The sequence below is a fragment of the Dermacentor albipictus genome, chromosome 7 (genome assembly GCF_038994185.2).
Source record: "Dermacentor albipictus isolate Rhodes 1998 colony chromosome 7, USDA_Dalb.pri_finalv2, whole genome shotgun sequence".
In the NCBI taxonomy this organism is placed as follows: domain Eukaryota; kingdom Metazoa; phylum Arthropoda; class Arachnida; order Ixodida; family Ixodidae; genus Dermacentor; species Dermacentor albipictus.
This window is the reverse complement of record NC_091827.1, coordinates 129,609,208-129,619,169: the sequence shown is the minus strand read 5'-3', so window position 1 is coordinate 129,619,169 and position 9,962 is coordinate 129,609,208.

Genomic DNA, 9,962 nt, shown 5'->3' with positions numbered 1-9,962 from the left:
ACGTCCTTACGGACCACAACTTCATTCAGCAGCAGCAGCAGTGAGGTGTAGCAGTGAATGCATGCTTGACTATTTCATCTCGACTTCACAGGTTTACGCTGTCGGCCTACCTAAAGAAATCTTCAGCACCTACTCGCGACCCTGCTCGTGGAAGTAAGCAGCCCAATCGCCAGCAGCGTGCGTCATCGGGCTCCCGGCGTGATTCTGACAGCTCACTGCGGCCCTCGGATCTGCGCCTGCGCCTAGTCGCCAGCAGCTTGCCTATATAAACCTACTTACGGACCACAACTTCATTCAGCAGCAGCAGCAGTGGAGGTGTAGCAGTGAATGCATGCTTGACTATTTCATCTCGACTTCACAGGTTTACACTATCGACCTACCTACAGCAATCTTCAGCGCCTACTAGCGACCCTGCTCGTGGAAGTAACCAGCCCAATCGCCAGCAGCGTGCGTCATTGGGCTCCTGGCGTGATTCTGACAGCTCACTGCGGCCCTCGGATCTGCGCCTGCGCCTAGTCGCCAGCAGGTTGCCTATATAAACGTCCTTACGGACCACAACTTCATTCAGCAGCAGCAGCAGTGGAGGTGTAGCAGTGAATGCATGCTTGACTATTTCATCTCGACTTCACAGGTTTACGCTATCGACCTACCTAAAGAAATCTTCAGCACCTACTCGCGACCCTGCTCGTGGAAGTAACCAGCCCAATGACCAGCAGCGTGCGTCACCGAGCTCCCGGCGTGATTCTGACAGCTCACTGCGGCCCTCGGATCTGCGCCTGCGCCTAGTCGCCAGCAGCTTGCCTATATAAACGTCCTTACGGACCACAACTTCATTCAGCAGCAGCAGCAGTGGAGGTGTAGCAGTGAATGCATGCTTGACTATTTCATCTCGACTTCACAGGTTTACGCTGTCGGCCTACCTAAAGAAATCTTCAGCACCTACTCGCGACCCTGCTCGTGGAAGTAAGCAGCCCAATCGCCAGCAGCGTGCGTCATCGGGCTCCCGGCGTGATTCTGACAGCTCACTGCGGCCCTCGGATCTGCGCCTGCGCCTAGTCGCCAGCAGCTTGCCTATATAAACGTACTTACGGACCACAACTTCATTCAGCAGCAGCAGCAGTGGAGGTGTAGCAGTGAATGCATGCTTGACTATTTCATCTCGACTTCACAGGTTTACACTATCGACCTACCTACAGCAATCTTCAGCGCCTACTAGCGACCCTGCTCGTGGAAGTAACCAGCGCAATCGCCAGCAGCGTGCGTCATCGGGCTCCTGGCGTGATTCTGACAGCTCACTGCGGCCCTCGGATCTGCGCCTGCGCCTAGTCGCCAGCAGCTTGCCTATATAAACGTCCTTACGGACCACAACTTCATTCAGCAGCAGCAGCAGTGGAGGTGTAGCAGTGAATGCATGCTTGACTATTTCATCCCGACTTCACAGGTTTACGCTATCGACCTACCTAAAGAAATCTTCAGCACCTACTCGCGACCCTGCTCGTCGAACTAACCAGCCCAATCGCCAGCAGCGTGCGTCATCGGGCTCCTGGCGTGATTCTGACAGCTCACTGCGGCCCTCGGATCTGCACCTGCGCCTAGTCGCCAGCAGCTTGCCTATATAAACGTACTTACGGACCACAACTTCATTCAGCAGCAGCAGCAGTGGAGGTGTAGCAGTGAATGCATGCTTGACTATTTCATCTCGACTTCACAGGTTTACACTATCGACCTACCTACAGCAATCTTCAGCGCCTACTAGCGACCCTGCTCGTGGAAGTAACCAGCGCAATCGCCAGCAGCGTGCGTCATCGGGCTCCTGGCGTGATTCTGACAGCTCACTGCGGCCCTCGGATCTGCGCCTGCGCCTAGTCGCCAGCAGCTTGCCTATATAAACGTCCTTACGGACCACAACTTCATTCAGCAGCAGCAGCAGTGGAGGTGTAGCAGTGAATGCATGCTTGACTATTTCATCTCGACTTCACAGGTTTACACTATCGACCTACCTAAAGAAATCTTCAGCACCTACTCGCGACCCTGCTCGTCGAACTAACCAGCCCAATCGCCAGCAGCGTGCGTCATCGGGCTCCTGGCGTGATTCTGACAGCTCACTGCGGCCCTCGGATCTGCGCCTGCGCCTAGTCGCCAGCAGCTTGCCTATATAAACGTCCTTACGGACCACAACTTCATTCAGCAGCAGCAGCAGTGGAGGTGTAGCAGTGAATGCATGCTTGACTATTTCATCTCGACTTCACAGGTTTACGCTATCGGCCTACCTAAAGAAATCTTCATCACCTACTCGCGACCCTGCTCGTCGAACTAACCAGCCCAATCGCCAGCAGCGTGCGTCATCGGGCTCCTGGCGTGATTCTGACAGCTCACTGCGGCCCTCGGATCTGCGCCTGCGCCTAGTCGCCAGCAGCTTGCCTATATAAACGTCCTTACGGACCACAACTTCATTCAGCAGCAGCAGCAGTGGAGGTGTAGCAGTGAATGCATGCTTGACTATTTCATCTCGACTTCACAGGTTTACACTATCGACCTACCTAAAGAAATCTTCATCACCTACTCGCGACCCTGCTCGTCGAACTAACCAGCCCAATCGCCAGCAGCGTGCGTCATCGGGCTCCTGGCGTGATTCTGACAGCTCACTGCGGCCCTCGGATCTGCGCCTGCGCCTAGTCGCCAGCAGCTTGCCTATATAAACGTCCTTACGGACCACAACTTCATTCAGCAGCAGCAGCAGTGGAGGTGTAGCAGTGAATGCATGCTTGACTATTTCATCTCGACTTCACAGGTTTACGCTATCGGCCTACCTAAAGAAATCTTCATCACCTACTCGCGACCCTGCTCGTGGAAGTAACCAGCCCAATCGCCAGCAGCGTGCGTCATCGGGCTCCTGGCGTGATTCTGACAGCTCACTGCGGCCCTAGGATCTGCGCCTGCGCCCATTCGCCAGCAGCTTGCCTATATAAACGTATTTACGGACCACAACTTCATTCAGCTGCAGCAGCAGTGGCGGTGTAGCAGTGTATGCATACTTTACTATTTCGTCTCAACTTTACAGGTTCGTGCACATTTTCCCCTGTCTATGTATTTGCATTCATTTAGTTCATAATTTAGTGTCACTGCTGCTGCTGTTGCTTCCGGTGCTATCATTGAACCATGCCAACTGTCGCCGAACTGTCCAAACGCGTAGAACAGCTAGAAAATGCGCTTAAATAGAAACTTGATAACCTGCTTGACAAGATAACAACTGTAGTATTCAAGCTAGGGTCCCAGCCTTCCTTGATCATTAAAGGCTTTAAGGACGAGATAGAGGGACTAACAAGGAGTCTTGATTTTCTGAACAGGACTGTTGAATTCGTCATATCTGAAAAGGAAGAACTAACTGCAATGAACAAATCCCTGATTGCGCATAACGAGTCTTTGGAAAGACGAATTGGTGATCTGGAACAGTACTCAAGAAAAAACAACCTAGAAATGAAAGGCGTTCTGGTTACCCAGGGTGAAGACTGCATGACAATTGTTCAAACTATTGCCTCCAAAATAGAATGCCCTATTTCTGTTAATGATATTGATGTCATTCATCGTGTTCCGTCCGTTTCTGAGACAAAGCACTTGCTTGTCCGATTTCACTCTCGAGCCTTGAAAACCGAGTTCATCGGCAAAGCCCGAAAGGCACGCTTTAACACTAGTAACATTGGATTCAGCAAAGCACGAGGTAAAGGTGTTTTTGTAAATGACCACCTCACTCCACAGTATAAGCAATTATTCAGCAAGGTCTTGCGAATGAAGAAAAAAAGTGGCAATCTACTGATAGCAAAGTTTTTCGTATAAGGAATGACACGGGCCTTGCGATATTCAATTGAACTGACTAATTTTTCTCGGTTTTTTCTTTCCCTCGATTCCTTTTATTCTGATCTGATTGCATTCAATCCTATTTTTCAATCCTAATATTCAATCCTATTTTTCACATAACTATCATTCAGCAACCCATTTCAATTCACGTAGTCTTCGCAAACATTTTCGTGATTATGAGGGTCTATTGTCTTCTTGTCTTCATTCTTTCTCAATTATATGTGTTTCTGAGACATGGCTGAGTGATTTCGACAAAAATCTTTATGGTTTTCTATCACACAATGGAGAATATTGCAATCGCATTTCATCACAACATGGTGGCTCAGCTGTGTTTATTCGTTCCGACATTAGATACAAGCGTAGGCTTGATCTTCACTTAAATATCTGTGATTGTGAGTCGGTGTGAATTGAGGTTGATCATTCTGTAATAAGCATTGATAGTAATATTGCTACGGGGTAGTTTTCCCAATGACGAAGAGCCGCGCAGGAAGAAGACGAAGACGACGATTGGAAGCTAGCGCGGGCTGTTGCCTCTTGGTCTACTGTGGCGTATTGCCTTGTAAATATATTTGTAAATAGCTTTTCGTCGGTTGTCTTCCTACGTAACATATTTGGTGGAGGTGGACGTTCCCTGTACCTCGTCACGGAGCTTCGCAGCGGACGGTACGTCGAGCCTACCTTCATGGCTCCCGGCGACGCCAACCCGACTCCACCGGCTCCGACACCTGCTGCCCCTTCGACGACCTACATCACCCTCTCCGCTCCCCGTGATCCTGGCGCATTCTCGGCAAAAGATGGGGAAGACGTCGAGGAATGGATCAGCCTTTACGAACGCGTCAGCCGCAATAACCGGTGGGACCCAACTATCATGCTCGCCAACGTCGTCTTTTACCTCGGTGGCACACCTCGAGTTTGGTATTGGACGCACGAAGATGAGCTGACCAGTTGGGATTCGCTTAAGCAAAAGCTTCGAGACTTGTTCGGCAACCCCTACGGTCACCAACTTGCCGCGCAGAAGGCGCTTTCCGGTCGTGTGCAGACGTCAACGGAGCCCTACGTCACGTACATTCAGGACGTCTTGGCTCTATGCCGCAAAGTTGACGCACACATGACTGAGTCCGACAAGGTCTCCCACATCCTCAAAGGCATTGCCGATGACGCCTTCAACTTGCTCGTATTTAACAACGTCGCAACGCTGGATGCAGTTATAAAAGAGTGCCGCCGCCTGGAATTCGCTAAAAGCCGACGTATCGACCAACAGTTTGCCCGTCTGCCCAACACTCCAGCGACATCTTCCTGTGCCGACGCTCCTCGTCCCAACAACACTGGCGATGTTACCAGGATTGTCCGGCCTGAGATCGAGGCCGCCTATCCGGCTGCGTTCGACTCCAGCCCCTCCAATGCACCCGCAGTCACTGTTTCCCTGATCCAGGCAGTTGTCCGCCAGGAGTTCGCCAACATGGGTATTCACACCATCTGCTCGGCCCATCGCCCTGATCCCCACCCGGCATCTTCGATTCCACCCCGTCCCGCACCTTCTTACCCACCACGTTTCCGCAACCCCCCTGAATGGCGCACTGCAGACGACAAGCCAATTTGTTTTCACTGCCATCGAATTGGGCACATTTCTCGGCACTGCCGCAGTCGCTGGAGTTCCCTGAACCAGTCTACATATACTGCCTACTCTCGCCGCCCAAGTGGCCTTTCTCGTCCCTATGCCGCCCGCACCGATAATGCCGCCACCGATTCTCCTGCGCCGAACCGCCCCTATTCTCGCTCGCCTTCGCCCAAACGACGACAATCTCGCTCTCCCCAGCCCCGTCGTTCCTATTCGCCGACTCCCTTCGGACGCTGCTCCCAGCCGGAAAACTAGACGATGCAGCGCCTCGAGGTGACGCTGCATTGCTCCCTACGCCGCCAAATCCTCTGCTGACGTTGCCCACTCATCTGAACCTTCTTGACGTGCAAGTCGACGGTGTTCCTGTATCAGCTCTCATAGACACTGGGGTGCATTTGTCGGTAATGAACGCGGATCTTCGTAACCGGCTGAGGAAAATAACCACGCCCGCCACGACGGCTGTTGTCCGTGTCGCCGATGGCGGAACAGCCCCCGTAATTGGTATGTGTGCCGCCCGCGTCTCCTTCGCCGATCGCTCCACTACCGTGCTATTCACAGTCATCGCTCACTGTCCCCACGACATCATCCTCGGCCTCGACTTCCTCTCCGCACATTCTGCTCTCATCGATTGCTCCGCCAGTACTCTCCGCCTCGACCTGCCTGTTCTGGATCCCGCTGAAGAACACCTTCCTCGCCTCAGTTCCGTCGACTTCGTTCGCTTGCCACCTTCGGCACTGACTTACATTGACTTCGTGTCATCCCCACCAGTGCCCGACGGTCACTACATCGCGGCTCCCATTCAAGACGTCCTCCTTACACACGGGATCACACTACCTCATACTATTTTATCTATTACGGCGAATTGCGTCTGCCTGCCAGTGGTCAATTTTGCCTTGACGACACCAGTGCTACCACGCGGGATGTCTCTGGCCCAACTTTGCTCATTCGAGGGTCACTCTGTAGCATCGATTTCAGTAGACGACAATTCAACCGATCCTCCTCTACCATCGCAGTCGGCAACTTGTACCATCGCCAACTTACAGAAAATGATTGCACCCGACATGCCCTCCGAGCACGCTCGTGCGCTCTACCGCGTTCTGATTTCCTACCAAGGTATTTTTGACTTTACCGATCGTCCTTTGGCCCAAACAACAGCTGTTAAACATCGCATTAATACCGGCGATGCTCCTCCTATTCATCGCCGCCCGTATCGCGTATCACCGGCTGAGCGTCAAGTGACTAACACCGAAGTTCGCAAAATGCTTGCCAAGAACATTATTGAACCGTCATGTAGTCCATGGGCGTCACCGGTTGTGCTGGTAAAAAGAAGGATGGCTCATGGCGCTTTTGCGTGGATTATCGGCACCTTAACAGGGTTACCAAAAAGGACGTGTATCCCCTACCTCGGATTGATGACGCCCTTGACTGCCTCCACGGTGCTCGCTATTTCTCCTCTATTGACCTTCGCTCCGGCTATTGGCAGATTGCCGTGGACGATCTCGACCGCGACAAGACTGCCTTTGTAACACCCGACGGTCTTTATCAATTCAAGGTGATGCCGTTCGGCCTATGTAACGCTCCTGCCACTTTTGAACGCATGATGGACTCCCTTCTTCACGGTTTCAAATGGTCCACGCGCCTGTGCTACTTGGACGACGTTATAGTATTCTCCCCAAGATTCGCTACGCACCTCGAGCGCCTCTCAGCAGTCCTGGACGTTTTTCGGCGAGCCGGTCTGAACTCAACGCATCGAAGTGCCAATTCGGCCGTCGCCAGATTACCGTCCTTGGACATCTCGTTGACGCGAACGGAGTGCAACCGGACCCTGGCAAGATCCACGCTGTTACGCACTTCCCTGTTCCGAAGTGTGTCAAGGATGTGCGCAGCTTCATCGGCCTTTGCTCGTACTTCCGCCGTTTCGTCAAAAATTTCGCGGCCATAGCACGACCACTAACCGAGCTTTTGAAAAAAGACGCCCCTTTCCAATGGGGCGATAACGAGGCCTCTGCATTCTCGCTTCTCATCGATCTTCTCACAACGCCTCCCGTTCTGGCCCATTTCGATCCTTCTGCGCCTACCGAAGTTCGTACTGATGCCAGCGGTAACGGAATTGGGACAGTACTGGCACAACGCCAGCGTGGCCACGACCGTGTTATCGCTTACGCCAGCAGGCTCCTCTCGCCCGCGGAGCGCAACTATTCCATCACTGAGCGTGAGTGTCTGGCCCTAGCTTGGGCGGTTGCGAAGTTCCGCCCATACTTATATGGCCGACCCTTTTCCGTTATCACAGAACATCACGCGCTTTGTTGGTTATGCTCCTTGAAAGACCCTTCAGGAAGACTTGGTCGCTGGACCTTACGCCTCCAAGAATATTCGTTCTCTGTCACCTACAAATCTGGCCGACTACACAAGGACGCTGACTGCCTGTCTCGCTACCCGGTAGACGAGCCTGACGACGCCGACAGTAGTATCACCGACGGCATTTTCTCTGTGTCTGCCTTCGCTAACATCGCCGATGAGCAGTACCGAGACCTATCGCTGCGAGTACTCATCGAGCGTCTGCGCTCTACACCTACCGACGCATCCGTTCGCCGATATGTCCTCCAGGGCGGCATTCTGTACCGAAGGAGCTTCCTCCCTGATGGCCCTGATCTTCTTCTTGTCGTACCAAAACATCTACGACAAACTGTGCTCTTTCAGATGCATGACGCACCCACTGCAGGACATCTTGGCGTAACCCGCACGTACGACCGCGTCCGCCGGCGCTTCTATTGGCCTGGTCTTGCTCGCTCCGTCCGACGCTATGTTGCTGCCTGTGATCCCAGCCAGCGTCGGAAAACGCCTCAGGTGCTACCTTCCGGTCATCTCCAGCCGATCACCGTCCCTGTGGAACCGTTTTTTCGTGTTGGATTAGACCTCCTCGGTCCCTTTCCCACGTCATCCTCTGAGAACAAATGGGTAGCCGTCGCAACTGATTACGCCACCCGATAAGCTATCACGCGGGCTCTACCTACCAGTTGCGCCACTGACGTCGCCGACTTTCTCTTGCGTGACATTATCTTAGTGCATGGCGCCCCGCGACAGCTGCTTACTGACCGTGGTCGTAACTTCCTCTCGAAAGTTATCGCCGACATTGTGCGTTCCTGCTCTATTCAACACAAGCTGACTACCTCATACCATCCTCAAACCAATGGCCTGACAGAGCGCTTAAACCGTACTCTTACCGATATGCTGTCCAAGTACGTTTCGAAGGACCACCACGACTGGGACGTTGCCCTTCCTTACGTCACCTTTGCTTACAATTCTTCCCGGCACGACACCGCCGGATTTTCTCCATTTTATCTACTCTACGGTCGCGAACCGACCTTGCCCCTTGACACGGTACTTCCTCCTGCTGCGACCTCAACAACCGAGTATGCGCGCGACGCCATCGCCCTCGCCGATCATGCACGCCAGCTTGCCCGTGCTCGACTGACGGACTCGCAAACCACGCAGCAGCGTCGGTACAACGCCCGCCACCGTGACGTACAGTTTTCGCCTGGTGCACTCGTGCTCCTGTGGTCGCCCTGTCGTCACGTTGGACTTTCCGAAAAGCTCCTTTCGCGGTACACAGGGCCCTACCGCGTGCTGGGCCAGGTGACGCCTGTGACTTATGAAATTGCTCCTGTGAGCTCAACCTCGTCATCTACTCTGGCGTCTAGTGATGTCGTGCACGTCAGTAGGCTCAAGAGCTACTACACTGCTTCAGAGTCCAGCCTTTAGTCGCTCCGGGACGGCGCTTTTGCCGCCGGGGGTAGTGCTACGGGGTAGTATTCCCAATGACGAAGAGCCGCGCAGGAAGAAGACGAAGACGACGATTGGAAGCTAGCGCGGGCTGTTGCCTCTTGGTCTACTGCGGCGTATTGCCTTGTAAATATACTTGTAAATAGCTTTTCGTCGGTGTCTTCCTACGTAACAATATTGTGTTTGGTACCATCTATCGATCACCACATTCACCAATTCCTGCTTTTCGTGAAGCACTTGACACTATTCTTGACATTCTTTCAAAAGAAAATAGGTCCGTTGTCATCTTGGATGACATTAACATTAATTTACTTGATGCTTCCTCCTCTTATCTAACTCAGTACGTCAGCTGTTTCCAAGGTTATGATCTTGAATCTCTACTCTCCCTTCCCACCCGTTGTACTAATAATGGTTTGGGAAGACTTATCGACCATGCTCTTTCAAGCCTTCTTCATCCTCCTTCCGCATTAATTCTTCAAAGCAATATTACAGATCATTTCCCAGTTGCACTTTGCATTGAGAACAGTCCTCGCACAGATAGTGTAAGCTTTGTTAAGAATAAGTTTGATCGCGACAAATTCATAGAAACGGTATCTAATTCTGATCGGTCTTGTGTCACTTCAATGAATAATGCTGAATCAGCATACACCGCTTTCATCTCTACAATATCCAATTGCGTATCTTCATCGACCACATGTGTACTGTG